Below are 8,403 nucleotides of genomic sequence, written 5' to 3' on the forward strand. Positions count from 1 at the left end.
TTAAATGGGCCAGCAATGTCTTTCAAGGCCCAACTCCAAAGTTTTCAGTAGAGATGATGCAAATATACTAGCAAGGTGTTTTCACACAACCTGCTGCTGTTACTACTGTGATTAACTTGTGCTCTTCTGTTCAGTATGGAACAAGAAGATGGAACTGTTTTGTGTGCAAGAGGCATGTGATCTGTATTTCATAAGTAAAACTACTTGGGGTACAAAAAGATTCGTAAATAATGTCCCAGAATCTCAAGTCGGAATAAACAGTGCCAACTGGGAAATAACCATAAATCTACTTCACACATTGGATCTCAGGTTGGGTGCTTGTTTTGCAAACTAGAACTTCAAATGTCATTGTCAAGAAAATGAGAAGAGTGTGTTCTTTCTGTGTGTGTGTGTGTGTGTGTGTGTGTGCACGCACGCACGCACACACGCAAAAGAGTAACAAAGTATTTAAAGTCTAAATGCATTTGGAATAGCTCTGACACCACAAGGAAGAACTGAGAAGTGTGTGCCATGAGGGGAGCCTTGCCCTTTAATTCGTCCTATTTTTCTAGGCGGGGGGAAAGGTGCCGGAACTCACCATGTTCTGGTATAATGGCAATGGAGCCTACTTGAGGGGTGCTGAAACTGAGTTCCGGCTGAATCCAAATGGAATTCCCTGCCCAGACACACTCTGGCTTTAAAACTTCACAAGAAACAGCTGAATATTTCACCTGCCTTACCAATCCTAAAAGCCCAAGGATTCTATGGAAGATGCTTGCATTTGTCATGACCCTGGGATCATATTCCTATTCTTCACGTGGTGAGATCGAGGGTTCTGACGGGGAACCGCACACTCAGCCAAGTCCAGAAACACGTTAGCAAGAAGATCTCATGTTTCCGTTGTACCCCCAGCCCAACAACGTCATCTTCACATCTAGCTTGAGAGGACTGCCATCAGAAGTCCTGGTACAAACAGTCCTGTTTCAACAGAGTAAATGACTGCTAGCCCTCTTCAGACTTGAAAAGACACATTTCAGAGAAGATGGGTATTAAAACTGGGACAAAAGTCAACCTAAGATAGTTGGTTGCTGAAGCAACATCAGAGCCATGCTATCTTCTAAGATTCTGTCTGGGCCCTGAACAAGGCCTCACCTCTTCCACATAAAACAGTATCATAGCCTTAAAATTCTACGTGGCTGTGTAATTTTTCAGGGACCCTTGTCAAGGGCTGAATGGACTTGACAGTAAAGTATTGTGCTCTTAAGAAAAGCAGAATACAGTTAGCTGTATACATTGTGCAATTTTTTTATTGCATAATTCTGGATTTCCTGATTGTGGGCACTACCGAAAACCCAGTCCCAACCGCAAAATCTTATTCAGCCACCTCTCGTTTATGTATGTCATTTCAGCAGATGTTGCACACATACTTTCAAGCATATCTTAGCAGTCCTAAGGCTTCTTTTTTTGTTCTTTTTTAAAAAATCAAAGCTAAACTTGAGTGATGTTCAATCTGCCATCATTCGCGCATCTCCTGTGCTTATGTGGAGCTCTGTACATACAGATCTACTCTTGAACATATGTAAATGCAACGTTTACTGTTTTTGAAATTTAAGATTCTTGTTAGATCTGCCCATTCTCTTACGCATTGTCAAAACAAAACTGGTTTGCACAAATCCTGTTTCCTCAACAGGAGCTTTGACTAGGGGTTAGACTTGATGAACTTTGGAGGCCTTGGAATTTTGTAAGCTGACAGTCTGTAAATCTTTCAGCCTTAGGTAAAGGTAAAGGGACCCCTGACCATTAGGTCCAGTCGTGGCCGGCTCTGGGGTTGCAGCACTCATCTTGCTTTATTGGCCGAGGGTGCTGGCGTACAGCTTCCGGGTCATGTGGCCAGCATGACTAAGCCGCTTCTGGCGAACCAGAGCAGCGCACGGAAACGCCGTTTATTTTCCCGCCGGAGCGGTACCTATTTATCTACTTGCACTTTGACGTGCTTTGAACTGCTAGGTTGGCAGGAGCAGGGACCGAGGAACGGGAGCTCACCCCGTCACAGGGATTCGAACTGCCGACCTTCTGATTGGCAAGCCCTAGGCTCTGTGGTTTAACCCACAGCGCCACCCATGTCCAATGCAAGTAAAAATCCAGCCACACTGGATGATGATGTCCTGGAGGTAGGAAAATGACTGCAATATTGGGTAAAATGTCATTTCCTAATCCAGCAAACCACTTAGACATGTTCCATTACAACATGGTACAGTTTTGAAATGCTTACTTAAAATGAACTGTTGGGAGGACATGTTCTGCATGAGAAAGGAACTTTCTGTTCCACATGCTGCTCTCAGAATTCCCAGCACCTGCTGCAGCTACTCCATCTGAAGAATCCATACAACCATAGAATCATAGAATCATAGAGTTGGAAGAGACGACAAGGGCCATCGAGTCCAACCCCCTGCCAAGCAGGAAACACCATCAGAGCACTCCTGACATAGGTTGTCAAGCCTCTGCTTAAAGACCTCCAGAGAAGGAGACTCCACCACACTCCACCACACTCCTTGGCACCATACCTGTATGATTATCATTAGAAAGGAAATGGGCCTGTAAAAGCTCTGGTGGTATTTCATACAATACAGGAAACTATAGAAGGAAAATACTTCGAAAACAATCTTATTGCGCTTATAAAACCATTAGGAACTTTTTCCTTTGGAAGTCTGCTGAAGGGAAGTACAGGTGCTTGCTATAACATAAATTAAGGTTGCAATGCCGAGAATATAGCACTTACAAATTTATTTATTTTTAATTCTGCAGGGCTAGAAACTATGAAAATGGAATAAATAAAATTATTTAAAGATATAAACTGCCTAATATTTTAAAAAATCTTCACGTGGTATGCCATAGGCGTAAACTAATAATTTCATTAAAACAAAAATAAAGGTTAAAACCAATGAAATGGCAGTATGAAAACAAAAATTCAGGAGATTCAAGCACATAAACACAGAACAATCTTATGGGTCAGGGAAAGCCTGATGTATCAATGGATACATCTTTATGAGATGACTGGTTGCTGCTTTCCATATGGTAAAATGAAGGCCATTCCATAGCATAAGGGCCACCACCCTGTGAGATTCTTTAGGGAGTAGTGTGAGAGTTCATAGATGTGAAAGAAGGTGCTCTAGAGAAGGGAGCACAAGTTATCCAACTCAGAAAATTCAGCGCTGGGAAACTTGTTTTTTCTTGGCTTCCAGATTTTCTTGGCTTCCAGCTACCATCAATCTGTTCAGGGATCATGTTCAAGGATGGCGGGAGGTTGAGTCCTATTCAGAAGATCGTAGCACAATTTGTGATGCCAGAAATTTACCTTCTGCAGTGCAGCATCCCTGAATAGGGATATCTTCAGGAGAAGAAAAAGCTGAATTCTTCTTCTTCTTCTTTTTCTTTGGTGATCACTCGTAGCCGAGTAAGATTGTCTTCCATAAACACAGTTTTAAAAGTGAGTCCATAAGTGACTGTGGAGGCCAATTCTGGATCCACACGTTCTTCCACAGTGGGGACATAGGTTTCCAGGCAAGAGTTGATCACGATGAGGGTTTGCCAAGCGTGCCTTCCTCATAGTGCGTTCCTCCCTTTCGTCCTCTGTTCCAGCATCTTCAAAACCCATGACACCTTTGGTAAAGGCTGTTCTCCAACTGGAGCCCTCGCAGGCCAGTGTTTCCCATTTGTCAGTGTTTATACTACATTTTTTAAGATTTGCCTTGAGAGGGTCTTTGAACCTCTTTTGTTGACCACCAGCATTATGCTGGTGTAAACCCTACACAAATCCAGAGTGGAGTCCTTAAGGGCATTGGATGGTGCCTTGTCCTGGCAACTCCTGCAGCCAAGCTGGTGCCAAACATATTGCCCTGCTTTCCTTTGGACCACATTGAGAGCCAGTGTGGTGTAGTGGTTAAGAGCGGTGGACTCGTAATCTGGGGAACCGGGTTCGCATCTCCGCTCCTCCACATGCAACTGCTGGGTGACCTTGGGCCAGTCACACTTCTCTGAAGTCTCTCAGCCCCACTCACCTCACAGAGTGTTTGTTGTGGCAGAGGAAGGGAAAGGAGAATGTTAGCCGCTTTGAAACTCCTTCGGGTAGTGATAAAGCGGGATATCAAATCCAAACTCTTCTTCTTCATCTGTGAGGATAAGATGGGAGTCTTTTTGTCTGGGCCAGGCTTGTGCCCCGAGGAGGTCCCTTTGGTGCTGCCAATGCAGCAATTTGACTTCACCCCTGGGGGCACACTCCATTGTCTCTTAAGACAGACAGGTGCCAACAAAACACAAAATAGCACAAAGAAAATGCTAAGTGGGCAAGCTTTTCACATAGTCCCAATGCTGTGGTTTGTGTGAATTAGTTCTAATCTTCAAAACTCTGAGTCCACTCCTAGTCAGGGAACTCTGCGCTCTGCCAAGATTGTTTGCCCTCTGGGACGGAAAAGGTTGTCAAACTGCATAGCTTGAAAAGCCCAGGACAGCGTTCTCCAGTGAATCCAGCTGCACAAAATATTACTGAAGGGGGGGGGAAGGGGGACAAAATAACTGTGGGAAATTCAATTCTTTGCTTCTCTAGCAGAATTGCATATCCCTTTCTCCTCATTTGTTCTAAAAATACCAATTGCCAGAACTTGTTTATTCAAGAGGGAGTGATTCAAGATATTTCCAAAAGTTTATCGGGACATGCTATTTCCAGGATCGCATATGGTAAGGCATGTTTAGATAATGTGTTCCTGCGCAGATCAGGGTCTCCAAAGATTCCACAGAGAGAGAGAGAGAGAGAGAGAGAGAGAGAGAGAGATCCTGTATACACATCAAGAATACGGGAGAGGCTAGAAATGCAAGATAGAACGGACTGGTTATCTGCACCAGAAGCTTGGCCAAATTTAAACGAGCTGGGCAAATAAAATAGACTGAAGACACCAAATCTCAGTGGATTTTAGCTGAATGGGCGCAGTGCATTGCAGAATGTGTTGATGGCTGCCACAGGTCAATGAAAGGGCTGCTTCAAATCTGCTGAAGGTGGAAGGAGGTTTGGCAATGATACATTCAATCCAGCAGCTGATACCTGGCAATGATCTGTGTTAACAAGCAGTCCAGGGAGTAGGGAGGTGAAAATCAATTCCACCAAAGGAAGATGGTATTTAACATTAGCGCTGTGCAGAAATCTGTTCTCCACTTGCTTCCTCCATAAAAGAGGCCTCCATTTTTCTGCCTTTATTCTCAGGATGCTTTGGGTGGGTTTGGATTTTGAGCTTCACATGTCGTTGGGAAGAGGCCAGGAATATTCCCTTGCCCTTTGCTATTAAACATTTCTCTGGCATTTTGATGCCTCTCCAGCCGCCCACACTGCTGTTGATTTGAAAAAGCATCCTAGCAGGAGTTACCTGAGGAAGCCTTCCTTTCAGACCGCTAGAGGCATCATTTGCAGAATGAAAGAAATAGCACTCCACTCACAAATACCCACCTCAAAAATAATGTAAGTGCAATGAAAACCCTGCACCTCACCCATGAGAATTCCACTGACATTTTATCTGCCTTTTGATAATGTTCAGATACAATTCCATTTCTCATTAATTGACAGAAGAAAATTTTGGCACAGCACTATTAAGAATTCTGACCCTGTAGATAACTATTGTAGCTAATTATATTTATTTGTTGCCTTCTTTACACAAAAGTAGTGCTTTTTTGGGGGGGGTGCAGGGGTATGCATACCCCTAAACATTTTGTGAATCTAAGTCTGGCCTCATTGAGGGGCAGTATTTCAATATGAGTAGGAAAATGAGAGTACCCCTAAACATTTTGTTTAGAAAAAAAAAAGCACTGCACAAAAGTGTTTCGAAGTGACTTACTGTGTGGCAGCAAAACACTAAATCCAAGTATAGGAGCAAGAATGAAGTCAAAACCTGAAATGCTCATCCATAAATATATTTGAAAGAGCAGGTCCAACCAACCCACTAAAAAGAATTCCACAGATGGATATTGCATACATCCAATATACTCTTCCAATTAAGGGCTGAAAACCCAGGTAAATAAAAATAAAGGGTTGCATTGAAGGAGTTGTTCTATTTGTGCAAGGACTTTTCCCCACACTCGCTTGTGCAAATGAGCTATAGCGGGTTAGGGAAAACCACAAAAAGATTGGGGGTGCATGGAAGGAGAGGGAGGGGAAGTTGTGTTACACCAGTGAAAATCCTTGTGCAGTTGGAATAACTTTTTGGATACAACCCATAGATTCCTATGTACGTACAGAAGTCATGCTGTTAGAGAGGAAGGATGACCATTCTGGCCTTTGTGCTTTGCAGTCTCTTTCCACTGAATCAGTGCTGAGTTTTAATGGACCATAGGCATGACACATCCCCACCAAGAAATATCCGTTGGGTAACATCTAACCCCTGCAATTCCCTCTACATTTCTCACAAATACTTCTCACACTTCTCACATACCTTTGCAGGATACTTAAGCAATACTCCTGCATCCTGTCTTGCCAATATAGAGTCGTTGAGTTTATTTGTCTTGCCACACATCTTGCCAATTGTACAATCCTATCTTAAGGGGCAGATAGTACTTAACTGAAGCTTTCTGTACTATAAAGGTAGAGACAATAAAATGATTCTGGATCCTTGGATCAGACCCAGCAGGGATCTTATGTTTCTTCCCCTCTCCCCCTCCCCCAGCTCCTGTGTGACCTTTTTGGGAAGTTGACATGGAGCCAGTCTTTAAATCTCCAACCCAGTCATGAGTATTTTCCCTATCTTTTTGTTCCTAGGTGTAATCTTATTGCCTCAGGCGAAATGTTCTTGTGGTTCTGTCTTCCTTCAATGATCTTTTGCTTTGCTTAATTTTTGCCTGTTCAGCTTTAGTCGAATTCACATAACTCTCTTATGGTTAATGTGTGATCAGTTGCTTCTGTAGGGAATCTGCTAAGCACCAATAACTCAGCCCAACCACATGTTGAACTGGGAACATTGAACTGAGGAGGGAAAATGCCATAAGAATAGGAAAATAAATTTTGTACTACAAAATAAAGCTTGCACCGTAAGATTATAACCTTGTTGATCCCTGCTTTTGCCTGTCATAATTAAGTTTCTACTTTCATGAAACTGATATTTAATATGCTCCAAGACATTGTTCACTTTGTTCTATTATACAAAGGCAGCCAAGACTTACCAGCTGCTAAGAGCTGATATGGAAAGCTCAAGTCTTCTGCTTCTCATCACCATTAAAACCTGCAGGTCAGAGACCACCTGATCATTCCCTGGCCTCAACTTGAGTTATACCAGCACTATTGTGCATATGTTTTTGCAAATGGTGCAGAAAATTATGAGTGCTTGTCATAGATCTTTAATTTGTGAATAATATGTATGTATCATTTAACCAGCCAATTAAAATATATATTCCCCAGAAATCAGGCTATTTTAAATTTTAGTGATCTAGCAAGCATTCATTATTGGGAGAATTCAGACTAGTTAGCCTGTTCACCTTCCTTTTTATTAGTTCCAGTGGCTATCACATAATGAATACCCCCCCCCTCATAATTTGGACCAGTTATATCCAATTGCTTGAGGATGCTGGGACCATGCACACTCGTGGCTCAGGCTGTTCAGGGACTAGACAGACACATGCAAAGCAGCAAACGTTTTTACAAGCAATGCTAATATGCATTCTGAATGTTATTTTCACTTAGTTTTTTAATGCACGTTTTCTCCTAATATATGCATTTGAATAAAGATTGCTTGGTGGAGAACTGACCTGCAAGATTCTGATAACTTCAAATTTTCATGGATGACTGTGCTTTGGTTCTCATACGGTTTTGAAATCTGCAGTTTTGTGAGAGTCACCTTTAAATGGAAATAGCATAAAATTCCTCCTCCATCCCTAGCTGGATGTCCCCTGTCTGAAATCCTGGAGAGCTGCTTGTGGTTGGCCACTATGAGAATGCTGCAGCAGTCGGGCTTTTGGCTTGGCTCAGCAGGCTGCTCAAATGTTATTCTGCCAGCCAGAGTAGACAATACTGAACTAGATGGACCAGTGCCCCAATTCAGTATAAGGCAGGCTTCCTATGTTCCTGTCCGTGGGGAAAGCAGACGGCAGTGATTACTTATGACAAATAAATGCCAGAGGTAGTCACAGCTCATGACAGAGTGAAAGAGAGGTTTAATGAGCTACGTGATTTCTCCCTGGGTGCAGAATCAGATTAGACAAGGAAAATGTTATAAAATTCTTTATTCTGTGGATACAGTTGTTCCACAGAACAGATTTCTAAGTCATTTGGAGTAGTATTCCCCCCCCCCTTAGGAAGTCTTAAACTGAATCTTCCTGTTAATTTCTGGCTTACAGCAGACAATTTATAACCTTTTTGAAGAGGGAAGGAGTTACCTTTTACTTTTTCTTCCC

Source organism: Podarcis tiliguerta, assembly GCF_965153285.1.
Source record: "Podarcis tiliguerta genome assembly, chromosome: 4".
NCBI classification, from domain to species: Eukaryota; Metazoa; Chordata; class Lepidosauria; order Squamata; family Lacertidae; genus Podarcis; species Podarcis tiliguerta.